Below are 17,519 nucleotides of genomic sequence, written 5' to 3'. Positions count from 1 at the left end.
TAGCTCCAGAAAATGCAGCAAGTGTTCCAACAAAGTAGGTATGAAACCCTTTCCAGTGGAAATAAACCATCCTTTGGAAAATTGTTCTGACAATTATTATTTTTTCCATACTAGCATTGACTTAGTTTACCTAACACTCCTACATTCTTGTATTGTTTTATGAATAAGATTTAAATTTTTAACAGCTGTTTTGTTTGCTTGTGAGATAATGTAAATCTCAATCTATCCAGTATGGTTTGGAAATTAGTTCATTAGGGAAAGAAAAAACTGAATGAGTGCACTTAACCCTTCTGGAAATTACTAAGGTGAAGAATAAATCTAGAAGATAATTATGTGTGTCCATAACTGTTTGTTGAGAGCTATTTTTAATAGACTTCAAGTTGAACTTTGTGTGATCTTATTCTTCAGCATTAAACCTGCCCAAAATATTAGGCATAGACACCATTAAGGTTAAATCCAGATGAAAGCTTTTTTTGTGGTGCAGTGCCTTGTTTAAATGGCAAAACACCTGCCTAGGCATGCCCAGTGAGTGCTAGAAGCTTATATGTCCCTTCATTAAGGATTTGCAAGGCTGAAGCACAAAGAGTGATTGTTACCCAATAAGTGGTAGTCACACACTCTACCAATAGCCTTAGGAGAGTTGGTTGCCATGGAATCCACCATCTGTTCACTCCCCGCTGGAATGTGATTATCCTTACTGTGTTGGGGACTGGCAAAAGCAGGGGAGCGTGTGCTGTCTGCAATTATCTGCAATGGAGTGTGTTAATGGAAGCTTTGAATTAGCAAGCTGGAAGAGCACATAAAGGGATTTTACCAAAACTATTAATGATTTCTAGCCAAGAGGAGTAAATGCAGCTTTTATAAGGTAAGTACTAAATACACCCTATATATACATTTTTGTAATATTGATGCAATATATGGTTTCGTGATCTAGAGATGAATAACTATTAGTCGTTGAGTCTAGCAATTTTTATCAGTAAAGACTGGAAATATTAATGTTCTATAGATTCTTGTGTCTCATTTTAAGCAGTTGAGTTTTGGATCTCTGAAACAGGAAATGAGAATAATGACTAGCCGAATTGGGGCAATTCATACCTCTTTTCTATGTGAAACACTGTTCCTTGCCCCCATTACACATTGAACTAATTAACTGACTGACTGATTTACACACTTTTTTATGTTAATTTCTTTTTCTTTGAGTAGCTTGTGGTGAGCTTCACGTTTGTTTTGTTTTGGAAGGGGGGATTGGGACCGGGGGGGGGGGGCATTCAAATAGAGGTACCGGTACAATAGATACATGGTTGGTTTAGATAGTTCATGTAAGTGACTTAGAACATGAAATGGTAGTCGAACGCGAGATCAATTCCCCTTCCCCCCCCCTTCACCGCTACCCCGAACTCACTGACAGATCAAACGTTTAGAATCTTTATTTTGTAACAATATACAGTTCAATTGTGCAGTGACTTTGCCCGAGTTCTCAGGGTGCTGGTGCTGTGCGTGTGGAAACAACGTGACAGTGCTTTCATGTCAGGGTTTCAGTAAAAGCAAGTGTAAAATTAGGGAGACGCATTTTCATTTGTAAGGCTCCTTTCTTCTGTAGCTATGGAGTCCTTTTTAAACGTTTTTGTTGTGCTGTAGGAGGTAGTAGGTATAACAAATGCTTGAGTTAACATTTTTTGTGTACAATTACTGTTGCCTTTATACAAGGGACTTAAAGCACTATTGTGCTAAAAATCATCATTAAGATAGTGTCCCTTCTGCAAGGATTTCTGGCCATGTTTTGGGATTTTCTTTTGAAATAAAGCGCTTATGCTGCATGCATCTTACCAAGACTGCCATTTTTATTTTGTATGGGGGAGGGCAGCACTAATGCCTTTTAATTATACCATGTCAGTCCTCCTCAATCCACTGATCTGCTGTCTGTCTGTGCGCTTAAAATGTCAGTAGGTCAGAGTCTGAGAGGAAAGTTGGAAAATGACATAGTTAATAAGTCAACAGCGTGTGAAATAACAGTTGAAAATGGTAAATTTTTAATCTGGCAGTGTTGTGCATGTTTTTTTAAAAGTCTTGTAGTACTGAACATTTAGTTCTTATCCCTGGAGCAGTTATGGTGGCAGCACTACAGTATATGGGTTTGTTATGTAGAACGCACAGTAGCATGACTGCATATGCTCTGGAGGTAGGTAGATAGGCTTAAAGTGCTTTTAAATGTGTAAAGGAACAATGCCATGTTTATACATGGTGGAAGTGGGGTAGTAGTTTTGGTAGGGGCTGTACCATCTTTTGTAATAATTAAATGGTTTTGCTTTTGGACAGATCCCTTCCTCCTTCACAATTAAGTGTTCTAAGATTGAACAGTGTCATTTATCTAGAGCTTGTTTTATATTAGACTTACAGTTGTGGCACACTTGTTCATGTGTACTACTTGTGTTTGTACTTTTATATTTGGGTACTATTTAAAAGAATTTCAAGGAGCAGACTGGCTCATGGTTGGAAAGAGATTAGAGTTTCACCATTAGAACATTACTTTTGACCCAGCTCAAGTCCATAATGATCAAAAGTTATGTCAAGGTTATTTTGTGGCTTATGTGAAATGAGTTGTTGGTCCCAGTTCATTTCCTACTGGACTGGTGTCAGTCACAGAATTCACCATCACAGTTGATACCATTAGGATCTCATTGGCAAGTGTAGGCAGAGAGGCCAACAATGGAATGGACTTAAAAGTGGCTTCTTGTGTGATTTTTTGCTATACAATTGGCATGGAATTTGTACTGCCACTGCCTGTGTTCTGTTTCCAGAGTAAATGGAGGACTTCACAACTGACATTCTCAGATATATCTCTGAGTTTTAAATGACCATGATGAACATGGTGTAAATGTCTAAAATAGGCTTTCAACAAAATATTTTTTTTAAATTGGAATTTATATAAGAGGGTGCAAAATCTGGGGGAAAAAAATTAACTTTGGTCACTGGGTCAGTCTTGATCTGCAGACAGAGGGATTTAAAGGCCAGTCAGTATTTAATCCATTAAAGCATCTGGCCAGTTATAAGTGGGTGGTGTTTGTTTGGGGTTTTTTTTGTTTGTTTTTTTATCTTCTGGATGCTACGAATCATGTTAAAATATGTGGACTTTGATTCTTATGAAATCAGTTACTTTAATGCATTGTGGACAACATATGTAAAATGTCCCTGACCTTCGTACCTGATTCAGTGACAAATGAGGGCTACAACAATGCCTTTGTCCAATGCACTGTTATGAGGGAGACCTATCCTGGAACGTTGGCTGTCTCGGTCAGCAGAGTCAATAGGTTGCGCTGAGCCCCTCTGAGGAGGAGTACCATAAAGAAGGACTCTGTCGCTCCTTGGAATTCCTCCCTAAAAACTATCCCAGAGCAGCACTGCTACCTTTATAAGAGATCTACATGAGGGAAAGATCACCTTCAGTGCATCTTGCCACAACCTCCTTCCCCGCTCCATCCAAAAACAACAACAAAAAGTACTCCAGGATGCATTTAATTAATGAACAAAAAAGACATAACCAACATACTATGGCCAGAAATGGATGTATAGTGTAGGTACTTAATTGAGACATTTCTTAAGTCTCATTTGCAATAGCTCTGTATATTAAACTATAAAGGAAGCCTGGCATTGAATAATGGGTTTGATTCAATGTAAAGGAGTCTAAAGGGCTTGTCAGCAAACTGACCCAATTGTTTCCCACTAACAGACAAGTCTTTCTGCGTTTTCTTTGACACATTATTCTGGAATGCTGTCTGACATGACTTGGATTTATGCATTGCATCCAGGCTGTTAGCTTGCTGGGTTTGTAAACAAGTTTAGTTTTGATACATTTTTCTTCTGCTTACTGATATGTTTTGAATTAAAAAAACAAAATAACCCAGCTTGTGGTTTGCCTCCTTGAGGATGCTCCTTAGTTTCAAGGTTAAAGCTGGCAATCCTCTCTCAACATTCATTGTTTTGGAAAGTCATAGTGTCTGTTTACAAGCCACTCTCTTTGCAACTTGTGTGAGATAATGGAGGTCTAGGGATGTTGGATGTGGGAGGAAAAACCTGCTGACAAGGTTGTTGCTACTGCTTGTCTATTTGTAAGTCCTCTATATGAAATTACTTGTGCCTTCCAGGCCTTTTTTTAATTTAAAAATATTGCTGATGTCTGCATTTTCTCCCCTCTCAAATTAGAAATTGCTATATAAGGATTTAGGAAATTTGTGAAATAGCTTAATTTGGTTGAAAGCAAATCAGTGCTCTTGGTGTCATGAAATTTTGCCTAACTACAGCTAAATATACAAAACTCGGAGAGTGGCAGTGAAGGATTAAAAATACACTTATACATTTATAATAGAATTTTTAGTGTTTTACAAAGGATTTGTATTCAGTAGGGAAGAATATAATACTTTTTTACCCTCCATTACCAACATCTAACAGAAGATTTGGAGGGTCTCAAAATTGCTTTATAAACAGGAATAAATTCTCACAATTTACCTGTGAGGTAAGTAGCCTTATTCTCATTTTGCATATAGGGAAGTAAGTACAGAAGGTAAGTGGGTTGGTAGAAGAGGCAGAAATAAAAGATTAAAGTGAGATTATAAAAATAATGTTGCTTTTTATCATCCAGTTGCTCTGGTATATATAATTAATCAGTAATTTAAATGCAAGATGATACTACTTAGAATGCCATGAACATGGAACAAAATAGTGTGTTTATTATTGTATGTAAGAAAAGACTGAGCAAACTGGCTATTTGAGTATTTAAATCAAACAGTCCTAAAACCTGACCTTGCAAATGCTTATGCATGATGGTAATGTGAGTAATCCATCTTGAGTTCCGAAGGGCTATTCATGTGAATAAAGTTACTCACATGCTTAGGATCAGACTGCTATTTAGTAAGATATTTTTAGATTGATTGAGAAACTCATTCACAAGTTGCATGCACATCAAATACTGTTGTTGTCATAGGCGTTTTCGTGCTGGGTCAACAATTTGCATACGTAATGAAAAATAGTTGCCTGGCTTTTGGTTGGAGCTGGTCAAATTACATTCTCTCAACTGAAAATGCAATTTAATTTTTTTTTTTTTTTTTTGCTTTAAGAATAGAGACTGATCTCATTAGAACTCTGTATATTTCAGCCAAATTGTTTTTCAGACTGTGGGTCATTTGTGAATGGCTTATGAATATTTCATTTTGACTCATCCCTATTCATGGCATGTATTTAGCTCATGGTACTTCTACTCCCTGATTGGCCAGCTAAAACCTAGCTGAAGACTGCCATGTACATCATCAATTTGTGAAACTTCAGGGATTCATGACCATTTTTATGAATTCCTGATGGTTATCTTAATACTTGTAAGTAATAATATGACTCCACAAGTAGCAGCATAGCTAAATCAAGCTGTTTATTCACAAATCTGTGGTTCATTATTAGACCAGCTTTACTTTTTACACAACTGTCAGGGGAGCTTAACTTGATTACCCAAGGCAAAAACATGCAAGACGGAAATTTTCATTTCAGATACGATGACTGATGCCATCATATTATAAAGCTGCCTTTTAATGACTAGAACCGTGGAAATAATTGAATTGCAGTAATTGCTGTATTGGCTATTTTTGCTTCGTGCTAGGATCCTACAACGTCTTACCACAGAGATCATCCTTTAAATGAAAATATTTTTTCCACACTTGTTTCTATTAAGAGCCTTCGCTGTAATTTTTAACCTGTTCTCAGCCATCCATTCAGAGATGTTTATATACAGTCACTGATGGGTTTTGGACCATGCTTTTTACTGATATCTGTGGTGTTTAAGAAAACAGCACTACACTCTGTTAATGATTTCTTGTAGCAAGTGGACAATCTGTGTTTAAACCGCATTCTGGATTGCCAAATTCGTTTATACTAGTAAGAGTTATGACCAAAATGTTTAAACTTGGATGCTGATTAGGCATCCAAATCCATATTTAATTGCCTAAATGAAAGGCCTGATTTTTTTTTTTTTTTAAAGTGGTGCTGAGTACCCACAATGCTCTCTGACTTAGGTGGAAGTTGTGGGTGCACCACAACTCTGATAATCTGGCTCTTCGGGGTCGTAAGTATGGAAATGAATGCTGAGTTTGAAAATGCTGATTGTTGTACTTCTATACAGAACTTTCCATCCACCGCTGTTATACAAACATCAGTTGCAAAACACCCCCATTTGAAGTAGGTCTGCAATCTTTTCTCTGTTACAGAAGGGAAAATAAGTCAGTTTGATTTGCCCAAGGTCATAAGTCTAACAGTCAGCACTAGACCTCAAACACCTGAATCCCAATCCTGTGCTTGAAGCACTGTATCCTCTTCTGTATATTGAGGTTTTTCATTTTGGTTGACTGGCTTGGCTTTTAGCAACATGAAGTCCATGTACTATCAGCTGGAGAACTGTGGGCCATCTTTACTGTTACCAGGCTCTCCATATATTTGTGGGCAGCAGGGTTATCAAAAGAGTTTCTATTACTCATCTGAAGAAAAAGACTAGTCATCTTCCTACAGACTGTTAATGATCACTTTGTAGTAACCTTATCTTCCAGGGCAGTAATTCCAGATTTGGGGTTTCCCATGCTAATGTCCTGCCCCTTTGCACTCTAATTCTAAATGCGCTTAAATTGTATGATATTCAAAATACCAATCAGGCTTCTGTGCTGGGGTATCTCTTTTTCAGTGGTACTAAACTACATAAGCAGCCTACGCTTACTCTTACTTTCATATGAAAGTGTAAGTCTCATGGTCCTTAACCTGCATTCCAACAATTGTGTACTAAATCATTTCATAACAGAATAGTAGGCTAGCAGTAAGTTTCCCAGTAGCTCAGACTGTGAGTGTCTCAAGCGAAATACCTTATACTGGCTTTCCTTTTTAATTATTATAATTAATAAATAATCGTGCCTAGTGACCTAAGCTGGGATGGGACCCCATTGTGTTAGGTACCTATACAAACACATAGTGACGGTCCCTTGCCCTGAAGAATTTACAAAGTAGACAAGAAGGGAAAGGGTTTAAGGGGAAAGTGGGCACAGACAGATGAAGTGACTTGCCCAACGTACTTCAGCATGTTAGTGGCAGAAGGGATTTAGAACCCAATCTCCTAATTTCTGTCCTGTGTCGATCAGGGCTTTGGAGCGGAGCCCGGAGCTGGAGCGCAGAGCAGCTCCGGAGCAGTGTAGCTGCAGGTTTTTGCCTGGAGCTGGAGCGGAGCCGGAGCTCAGCTCCAAAGCCCTGCGTGTCCTACACATGCGGTCTCTTTTATTGTATCTATTACGGTAGAACTTCAGAGTTACGAACACCTCGGGAATGGAGGTTGTCTGTAACTCTCTGAACATTATGGTTGTTTTTTCAAAAGTTTACAACTGAACGTTGACTTAACACAGCTTTGAAACTTTACTATGCAGAAGAAAAATGCTGAATTTAACCATCTTAATTTAAACAAAACAAGCACAGAAAGCTTACTTACCTTGTCAAATCTTTTTTTAAACTTCCCTTTATTTTTTTAGCAGTTTACATTTACATTTACATTTCAGTTCGTAACCCTGGTGTTTGTAACTCTGAAGCTCTACTGTATTCCTTCTTTTAATAAAGAAACTTCTGATGCGTCTGAAGATGAATAATAACTCAACAAATTTATATGTATTTATAAGTAAAAATGCTTGGTGATAGCTTCCTGCCTGGTATTTGATGGGATTATAGTATTGGGATTGCCTTGGTTAGGCCTCATATTGGTGAGCTTTCTGAGAGGGGCGTCTTGACAGGATAGTGTGTTCAGTACTATGAATAATACTGAAGTATAGGGGGTTGCTGAGCTATCAAAGGGCTTCATCTGGATGATCCGATACCACCCTTACTTTCTCAAAAGTCCTGTTTTATTACTTCAGACTAAAGTAATTGCTACTTGGCAATTGCATGATTTAGGTTCTTATGTGGGTTTTCTGCACCAGTTCTCTTCAATAGCCACTGTATGTGCCATTGCTTGGGGCCATTTTCTGGTGTTATGATTGGACATTTACTATAATCCATGTGACCCATTTTTGCCCTTTGGTCCTGTTGTGACAATTTTCTGCTCTGTCTATAAATGACTGAATTTTAATCTACTGCAGAGAAGCTTATCTCTATAGCTATGAATGGGTGGTGTATTATAAAATGAGTCTGGATAGAGATCTGAGGTTCTCTTAAGAACAGATGTTTGGTAAGAACGTGGTGGTCACGTTTAATTCTCTTTTTTTGCTACATAAATCCCAACACATGAAAACTGTGGTGTTCTGTTCAGGATAAAACAGTCACTTTCCATAGTAGATGCAGGGATCATTGTCTGTCAGTGCTTACTAACAAAAGAAGTTTGTATTACTGCAGTGCTCTTTCTGCCAGCATCCTGATTTTGCTAAATGCTCTTTTTCACCTGGTTCAGAATACTGTAACTGGCTTCCACATGCTGCAGTGATTCTTGCTTGAGTTTTGATTTTTTGCATTAAGCCTTTTGTATAAGATAGCCCCAATACCTCAAACATATCTTCAAAGCAGGGGTGGGCAAACTTTTTGGCCCGAGGGCCACATCTGGGTGGGGAAATTGCATGCAGGGCCATGAATGTAGGACTGGGGCAGGGGGTTGAGGTGTGGGAGGGAGTGTGGGAGGGGGTGCAGTGTGCAGGTTGGGGCAGAGGAGGGTTGCGGGGTGTATGAGGGGCTCAGGGAAGGGGTTGGGGTGCAGGAGGGGGTGCACAGTACAAGAGAGGGCTCAGGGTAGTGGTGCAGGGTGGGGTGTGAGGTGCAGCAGGGGGCTCAGGACAGGAGTTGGGGTGCAACAAGGAGCTCAGGGCAGCAGGTTGGGGTGAAGGAGGGGTGTGGGGTGCAGCAGGGGGCTCAGGGCAGGGAGTTGGGATGCAGGCTACAGCCTGGTGCCGCTTACCTGGAGCAGCTCCGGGGTGGCAGCAGTGCGCACTGGGGCCAGGGCACGCTCCCTGGCTGCCTGCCCTGTTCACAGCCCCATGCTGCTCCAGGAAGCGGGTGGCACCAGGTCTCTGCGGCCTCTGGGGATGGGGAGGCAAAGGGCTCCGCATGCTGCCCTTGCCTGTGGATACCTCTGTTGAAGCTCCCATTGGCCGCGGTTCCCCGTTCCCAGCCAATGGGAGCTTTGGGGGAGGTATCCACAGTTAAGAGCAGGACGCGGAGTCCTCTGTTCCCCTTCCCCCAGGGGCCGCAGGGACGTGGTGCTGGCTGCCTCTGGCAGCGGCACAGGGCCCGCGGCGCAACAGGGGTGGCAGTCCCGCGGGCCACATCCAAAGCCCTGATGGGCCGGATCCAGCCCACAGGCTGTAGTTTGCCCACCCCTGCTTCAAAGCTTGCTGACTTTTTTTGTTTTACTTTTAGCCTTGCTGCTAAGCACCAGGCCATTAACTGAATATTTGACATTTTCACAAGTTGCAGGGATGCTTTTTCTCAGTACTTTGTAGGGCTAAAACTTTAGCTAGTAGGCCACTTAATCTTTATTTCCCCTTTGTTTTCTTTTAATTGTAGAATGCCTTCTGATACTTTGGGTGAATTATATTCTATGCAAACTGGAAGATGATGTTGCTGCAATCTGCTAATGCTGACTAATGCACTTGCATCTTGAGTATGGATGTTAGAGTAGAGCAGTCTATAACCAGTTATGTAGTGGACTGAGATAAAGACAAAGAGGAGAGAGGCATGCAATTTGTGAAAATCCACTTGTATTTATTGAAAAACCTAATTAGATCAATAGTGTGTTTGTCTGCTGATCATGTTTTGGTTTATTCAGATTCTTCCCATATATTTCAATGCAAATATTGCAAAACCAGTTTATTTAAAAACTACCTAGACAGATGTGGTCCAGCTCGGTTTCAGAGAGAATAAAACTTATCTTTGATTATGGTAAGAAAGCAAAAAAATGAAATTTAAATAACCATGTAGCTTATAGAAAACATACTTTGTTCTTCAAATTCCACAGAGCTCCTCAAGTAGATGACAGCAGAGCAAATCTGAGAAAAGATCATTGATTGCTCTTTTGTTAAAATAAATGATGAAAAGCCATTACTGAATGGCTGATGTAAGCTTAGATGTAGACAGTAGTAATTTAAAAGAAATTTCAGAAATTGCTTCAGCAGTAATTACATTGTAAACTATTTGTGTTTAACCAGCAGTGTAACTTGATTCTTTCCTGTATAAAACAAAAAGCAGGGTGGTCCTGGAAATGTGGTCTTGTACCTTCACCACCACAAGAACTACAAATAGAAATGATGTAACAATATTTAGTAGTTAGTTTCAAATAAAAGTGTTACCTTCTTTCTTTAGATGGATTTTACCCTTGACTGTGTCTTATCTTCCTCTCAACCTTTTTTAACTAGATATTTAAATTCAACTGAGGTAGATGGGATGACAGTTGTAGCAATTGTGTATGTTATGATGGTGGATGCTAGGACCATGTGTAGAAATGCTGCTGTTTTTGCTTACTGACTCTGATGCCAGATTATGTGGGTCCTAATACAGCCAAGCCAGAAGAACAAAACAGTTTGTACATCTGAGACAGAAGGCAATAAGGGCATGGACAGACAATAAGTATCTTTAGCTATAAGCCCCCTTAAGAACAGTTGAGCTCAGGAAAAACTTAAGATGAGGATTTTTTATCAGGGAGGATGGGGATGGGAGGCGTGGAGAGCATTGTGCAGGGTGCTAAGGAAATTGATAGGAAGAGAACATCCCTACCACAAGGAGTTTACAGTTTAATTTAAGACAATATTAAAAGTGGGCATAAAATTAGAGGCATGATGTTTACATGGCTAGGAATAGATGTATACTAGCTATTTGTTTTTGAGTTGTTCATACGTTATGTTTTGTTGTTGTTTTTGTTTAAGTCACGTGTAAGCAAACTCCAGACAACAGCTGTATTTGGATCAGACTTAGTGTGTACACCATGTACTCCTGGGTGAATTCTGCGCTACTGTGCAAGCGCAGACTTGATGTCCTCCACAGATATTTTTCTCTTTCCCTGAAAAATAATTGATTCATGTGCCCCTCTTGGGCAGCAGTCCCAAATGGTTGCGTTTGGTTTTGGGTGCCAGGGGAGACGTAGACCTCGGGGGGGCTGGGCTGGGTATGTATGTGAGACTGTCCCTTTTGTTTGCTATTGCGGCACGCCTGGCGCGGAGGGGCAGGGCCCCGGAGTGTGTTTGGTGCAGGTCCGGCCATTGCAGTATGTCAGGGGCTGGTGCATCCTTACTGCAGAGTCCCTGTCCCAGGGTGGTTGGTGGCTGCAGGGTGATCACCCATCTCTGCGCAGCCAGTGGCTTGTGCTCCCCATTGCCATGCTGGAGCCTCATTTCTATTGCCCTTCTAATCTATTGTCTGCAACAATTTAAATCCTAGACCAGTGACTGAGTAGTGGTGTGCCGAGTACTACTTAGCCATGCCGTTCACTAAGGCCCCAGTCTGGCAAAGCATTAGTTTCAATGGGGATACTCAGGTGCTGAACTTTATGCACATATTTAAGTGCTGTGCCAGACCACGGCCTAACTTCACTCCTAAGGATGTGTTCTCTTCAGGGTATGTCTACCCAGCAAAGAAAAACCCGCAGCTGGCCTATGCCAGCCAACTTGGGCTCGTGGTGCTCAGGCTGTGGGGCGGTTTCATTGCCGTGTAGACTTCTGTGGGGCTGGAGCCCAGGTTCGAGGACCCTGCAGGGTGGGAGGGTCCCAGAGCTCCGCCTCTAGTCCAAGCCTGAAAGTCTGTACAGCAGGCTTGGACTAGAAACAGCCCCACAGCCTGAGCCCCCGCAAACCCGAGTCAGCTGGCACGGGCCAGCCGTGGGGTTTTCTTTGCTGTGTAGACATATCCTTAAAATCATCTGTGCTTGACATACATGGAAATATTAGTATTGACATCTGCTCTGTGGAGCCATGTAGATGTGCTAATAAGTGATGGTCACATAAACACCACCCTATATCGGAAACCTACTGACCGCTATACTTACCTACATGCCTCCAGCTTTCATCCAGACCACACCACACGATCCAGTGTCTATAGCCAAGCTCTAAAATACAACCGCATTTGCTCCAACCCTTCAGACAGAGACAAACACCTACAAGATCTCTATCAATTGTTCTTACAACAACAATACTGACCTGCGGAAGTGAAGAAACAGATTGACAGAGACAGAAGAGTACCCAGAAGTCACCTACTACAGGACAGACCCAACAAAGAAAGTAACAGAACGCCATTAGCCGTCACCTTCAGCCCCCAACTAAAACCTCTACAGTGCACCATCAAAGATCTCCAACCTATCCTGAAAGATGATCCCTCACTCTCACAGATCTTGGGAGACAGGCCAGTCGTCGCTTACAGACAGCCCCCCAACCTGAAGCAAATACTCACTAGCAACCACACAATAGAAACACTAACCCAGGATCCTATCCTTGCAACAAAGCCCATTGCCAGCTCTGTCCATATATCTATTCAGGGGACACTATCATAGGACCTAATCACATCAGCCACACTATCAGAGGCTCGTTCACCTGCACAACTACCAATGTGATATATGCCATCATGTGCCAGCAATGCCCCTCTGCCATGTACATTGGCCAAACCGGACAATCTGTACGCAAAAGGATTAATGGACACAAATCTGACATCAGGAATCCTAATACTCAAAAACCAGTGGGAGAACACTTTAACCTGTCTGGTAACTCAATTACAGACCTAAAAGTCGCAATTCTTCAACAACAAAAACTTCAAAAACAGACTCCAACAAGAAACTGCAGAACTAGAATTAATTTGCAAACTGGACACCATTAAATTAGGCTTGAATAAAGACTGGGAGTGGATGAGTCATTACACAAACTAAAAACTATTTCCCCATGCTAATTTTCCCCCTACTGTTGCTCACACCTTCTTGTCAACTATTTGAAATGAGCCATCCTGATTATCACTACAAAAGCTTTTTTTTTTTCTCCTGCTGATAATAGCCCATCTTAATCAATTAGTCTCATTAGAGTTGGTATGGCAACACTCATTTTTCCATGTTCTGTGTGTGTGTGTGTGTGTGTGTGATAATCTTACTGCATGCATCTATTGAAGTGGGCTTTAGCCCACAAAAACTTATGCTCAAATAAATTTGTTAGTTTCTAAGGTGCCACAAGTACTCCTCGTTCTTTATGCCTAGTGAGGAATCTATTTTTCAAAAAACATTTCCCAAATCTTTTTTGTTGTCTGTATTGTTACAGACATACTTGCTGACAGGTATTTTGACATAAATTACCAAAATAATTGAAAATGGAATGATTATATTGTGTTGTTTTATTTTGACAAAATATGCAGAATTTTGAAACCCCTGGCCTGCCTCTTCCCCCAGAGCCCACCCTCCGTCCCTGCCCTCTCCCCCTTGCTTGCCCCCTCCTCCCAGGAAGCTGGTGTGATTGAGCAAGATAGTGCTGATTCATGAGACTTAGGACAGTATGAGAGGTTTAAAAGAAGTTTGTTCTTTTCTACAACAAAATTCTCCACAGAAAAATCATGTAGACAAAACCTCTAGCCTTAGGCCATTCATTAAATGTCTCACCTGTTCTGTAGGTAGGCTTTCCCTACTCACCTTCCCAGGAAACTCTTTTTTTTATTATTATTATTATTATTTTTAAAAAGAGAAAACATTGCACACTCGAAGCAAATCTAATGAGCAGATTCATTGTGGTATTGTACAAATACATGGATGCACATTGGGTAAATGTCAATATTTGCAATTGTGACCCAATACTTAGGGCTCATCTATATTAGAAAAGTTGTACAGTCTTAACTAAATTAATTTGAAATCTGTGTAGTTAAATAGGTGATACCCCCTAATGTACATGCACTTAAACCCATTTAATCCTTGTTTAGCATATACTAGTAAATTACTAAATTAAACTAAACTGATTTCAGTGAGGATTAAACAGGCGTAAGTGAATCTACATTAAGTGAGAAGTACCACCACTACCACTAATATCCAAAAACAAAGTTTAAAAATCTTCCTATAACTTGATTTATATTTAATCAATACACACAAGTGCTACTGAAATAGAATGGACAAGCATTGTAAATAATAGCTACCTTTTTGGCAAATCAGAAATAAAAACACATAAGAATGGCCATGCTGGATCTAGTCCAGTATCCTATTTTCCAACAGTGGCCAATGCCAGGTGCCCAGAGAGAATGAACAGAACAGTTAATCATCAAATGATCCATCCCCTGTTGCCCATTCCCAGTTTCTGGCAAACAGAGGCGATGAACATCATCCCTGCCCATCCTGGCTAATAGCTATTAATGGACCTATCCTCCATGAATTTATCTAGTTCTTTTTTGAACCCTGTTATAGCCTTAACCTTCACAACATCCTCTAGCAAAGAGTTCCACAGGTTGACTGTGCGTTGTGTGAAGAAATACTTCCTTTTGTTTGTTTTTAAACCTGCTGCCTATTAATTTCGTTGGTGATCCCTAGTTCTTGTGTTATGAGAAGGTGTAAATAACACTTCCTTACTTACTTTCTCCACACTAGTCATGATTTTATAGACCTCTATCATGTCCCCCCCTTAGTTGTCTCTTTTCCAAGCTGAAAATTCCTAGTCTTATTAATCTCTCCTCATAAGAAAGCTGTTCCATACCCCTAATCATTTTTGTTGCCCTTTTCTGTATCTTTTCCAATTCCAATATATCTTTTTTTGAGATGGGGCGACAAAATCTGAGTGCAGTATTCAAGATGTGGGCATAGCATGGATTTACATAGAGGCAATATGATATTTTCTGTCTTCTGTATCAAAACAGTTCTTACAATTCTCTGAAATTAGAGTTAGGTTAATGAGGAAGCCTAATAAATGTTGAGCTATTAACTTTATTAACAAGGAGAAACCACTAATGTAAAGTCTGCAAGTTAGATAACATTTTAAACCCAAGCTGATAAAGGCGAAGTCTGTCTTTGTTGGAGAAAATTAGCAAATGAACCACAAGTTCCCATTTTTTGTAGAGGATGTGAAAATAGCGGAAAACACTTGTTGTAGTAATAATGAAACATTCATAATAAAGGTTGCAGGAATGCTCACTCTGTTTTTTGTGTAACTAGATAAGGAGCCAGTAGGTGATGCGCAAGAATATGTAGCACAATTGCTGGCTTTTGTAAAATCAGTAAAACTTGCTTTCTTATTTGTACCATGGTAGCGCCCAGGAACTCCTGTCATGGACCAGGACTCCATTGTGATAGGCGCTGTATAAATGCAGAACAAAAAGACAGCTCTTTGAGGCAGGGACTTTCAGTCTAGGTAAACTGTTGTTGTACATTGCAAATGGTTTTCTCTCTGCAGCACTTAACGAGCTCCATTTGAAAGAAGTTTGAAAGACGTACAAAGTAGCTCCACTCAAAAAAGACAGTATTAGCTCAGTAACTCTGATGTAATGATTGCAGATCCAATTTGTATTGTGATTTATTTTTTGTTTTATGTGATTCCTGTGCACTGAACTGCAGCTGAAAAGGCCCCACGTACTTGAATCCAAATTCTTTTTTCTTCCCTTCCACCCCAAAATATACATGGCGTTTGGGATTTAGAGTTGTAGTTTGGACTCATTTCTAATAAGTAGCATGGTTTTATTATATGTGCTAAGTGCTTAGAAATCTGCTGGAGGGGCCATACATGTTCCCATTTGTATAATTTGGATAGGAATGTAGGAATTGTCAGTGTTAATATAGTTGAAAATTTGTTTCAGTAGTGTCCAGTGGTCCATCTAATCCATTATTCAATGGTGGCCAGTACCAGAGGCTTCTGTAAAAAGTTAAAAGAATCCCTGTAAAGGACAGATGTGGAGCAGTCTGCCCTCGGGGAAATGTCTAACAGGTTGGCAGTTGGTGAAAGGGAACTGAAAGAAAAGGTGATGGATCGTTATCTTTTATTGTTTTTGCATTACAGATCATACCGAGGACTCTGATATCAGGGCCCTATGGTACAAAAACAAAGTAAGACTGCCCATGCCCCAATTAGCTTACAATGTAAATAGACAATAAAGATGAAGGAGAGGAAACGGAGGTTGACCAAGGTTACACAGCAGGTCATTGGCAGAGTTGGGAGGAGAGGCTAGGTCTCCCTACTCACACTCCAGTACCCTATCCACTGGGCCACTGTACCTTTTTCACATGTGAATGCGTACCACCAATCCAAATATATTTTTGCTGTTGACTTATTTTAAAATTGCTCACAGCTTTTATCAATATTATGTTTTCATGGGAGTCTGTGGTCAGAATGATGGCGGGGGGGTTGTTTTTGTTTGGTAATTATTGCAGTAAAGTACATTTGGCAGTTACTGAAATCCATTTGTGTGCTCATGTATGCACGTACATAACATAGCCTGATTAGATTTCTTAGATATACTTCATGGAGCCTCGAGTACTCTGCTGTATACTCTATTAAATGCCAATTGCTATATTACACTGCTAGCATAAAATAGTCTTCCTATATTGGGACCATAATCACTTAAAATAGGAGTACTTGTACCCCTATAATGCTCAAGAGGTGAATTACAATATTGACGAATGGAGACATCCTTAAGTTTCATACTGAATCTCATCACTTTCATGGTTCAGCTAAGCAAGAAAGACATCAGGTTTTCAGTGCTATGGGCCTTCCAGGGAGAATGTTATCTTGCTATTGATTGCAGAGTATCCCAAAATTCAACGAAACAATAGTGGCCCATCAGATAAGTTTTTTAACAGGGGCTCAATCCTTAGTTATGGTGGGATGTGGGAGGATGCAAAACAATGCCCCCTGTCTACCTCTCCATCAGATCCCGGGAAGAGCTGGTAGCCAGTTCAGGCACACACTGTGAGTTAGAGCAGCAGTAGGCTTATACCAGTTCCAGAAGGGCCATTTATATCGGTGAAGATTGCAGAAGTACAGTGTGCTCTGGCCGTGCAATGTTCTGCTCCTAGAATGCTCCCTGGCACGCCCCCTGTGCAGTAGGAGGACTAAGAGGAGGTGGCATGGAGCCAGCCATGCCTGCCTTCACCAGTTGGGGGTTCCTCTGTGCAAGGGGAAGCTCTGGATGTCTCTTTTGGGGTCAGTTTTAATCCCCATTAGACCAGTGGAGCAGTGGAAAGGGGACTTAAGAGAGTGGGGTCTATCCCTGGGAAACCAGCACACTAAGTGCAGAGCACTGGTGTGTCCAACACTCAGAACAGCTCACTCCATCAGAGAGACAAGCTGCTGCATTGGCCATCAGCTTGGAGCTACAGTTTGGTTTCGGACCTCTCAAGATCTGTGAAACAAAAGCACTGTCTCGCAGTGGCTTGATAATATGTTGCAGTATCCTATGCAAAACTGTTCACAGTGACAGGTTTCAAAGGGGTAGCCGTGTTAGTTTGTATCAGCAAAAACAACGAGGAGTCCTTGTGGCACCGTAGAGAATAACAAATTTATTTGGGCATAAGCTTTTGTGGGCTAAAACCCACTTCATCA

At 40.7% G+C, this 17,519-nt stretch overlaps 1 protein-coding gene across 4 annotated transcripts in view; it reads left to right on the top strand.

Moving 5' to 3' along the window:
* The window catches only part of FGD4 (FYVE, RhoGEF and PH domain containing 4), a 206,249-nt gene that overhangs the window by 80,730 nt on the left and 108,000 nt on the right, over positions 1 to 17,519 (top strand). The window contains exon 1 of one of the 4 annotated variants that reach the window (XM_034780032.1): positions 668 to 865. The exons of 2 other annotated variants lie outside the window; for them this stretch is intronic. The gene's annotated coding sequence lies outside the window, so the exon portion shown is untranslated. Of the gene's footprint in view, positions 1 to 667; positions 866 to 2,100; positions 2,180 to 17,519 lie in introns of those variants that run through there. One more of the 4 variants, XM_034780039.1, reaches the window with a different exon arrangement.

Source organism: Trachemys scripta, chromosome 1 (assembly GCF_013100865.1).
Source record: "Trachemys scripta elegans isolate TJP31775 chromosome 1, CAS_Tse_1.0, whole genome shotgun sequence".
Classification (NCBI taxonomy): domain Eukaryota; kingdom Metazoa; phylum Chordata; order Testudines; family Emydidae; genus Trachemys; species Trachemys scripta.
This window is presented reverse-complemented; position numbering and strand designations above follow the sequence as displayed.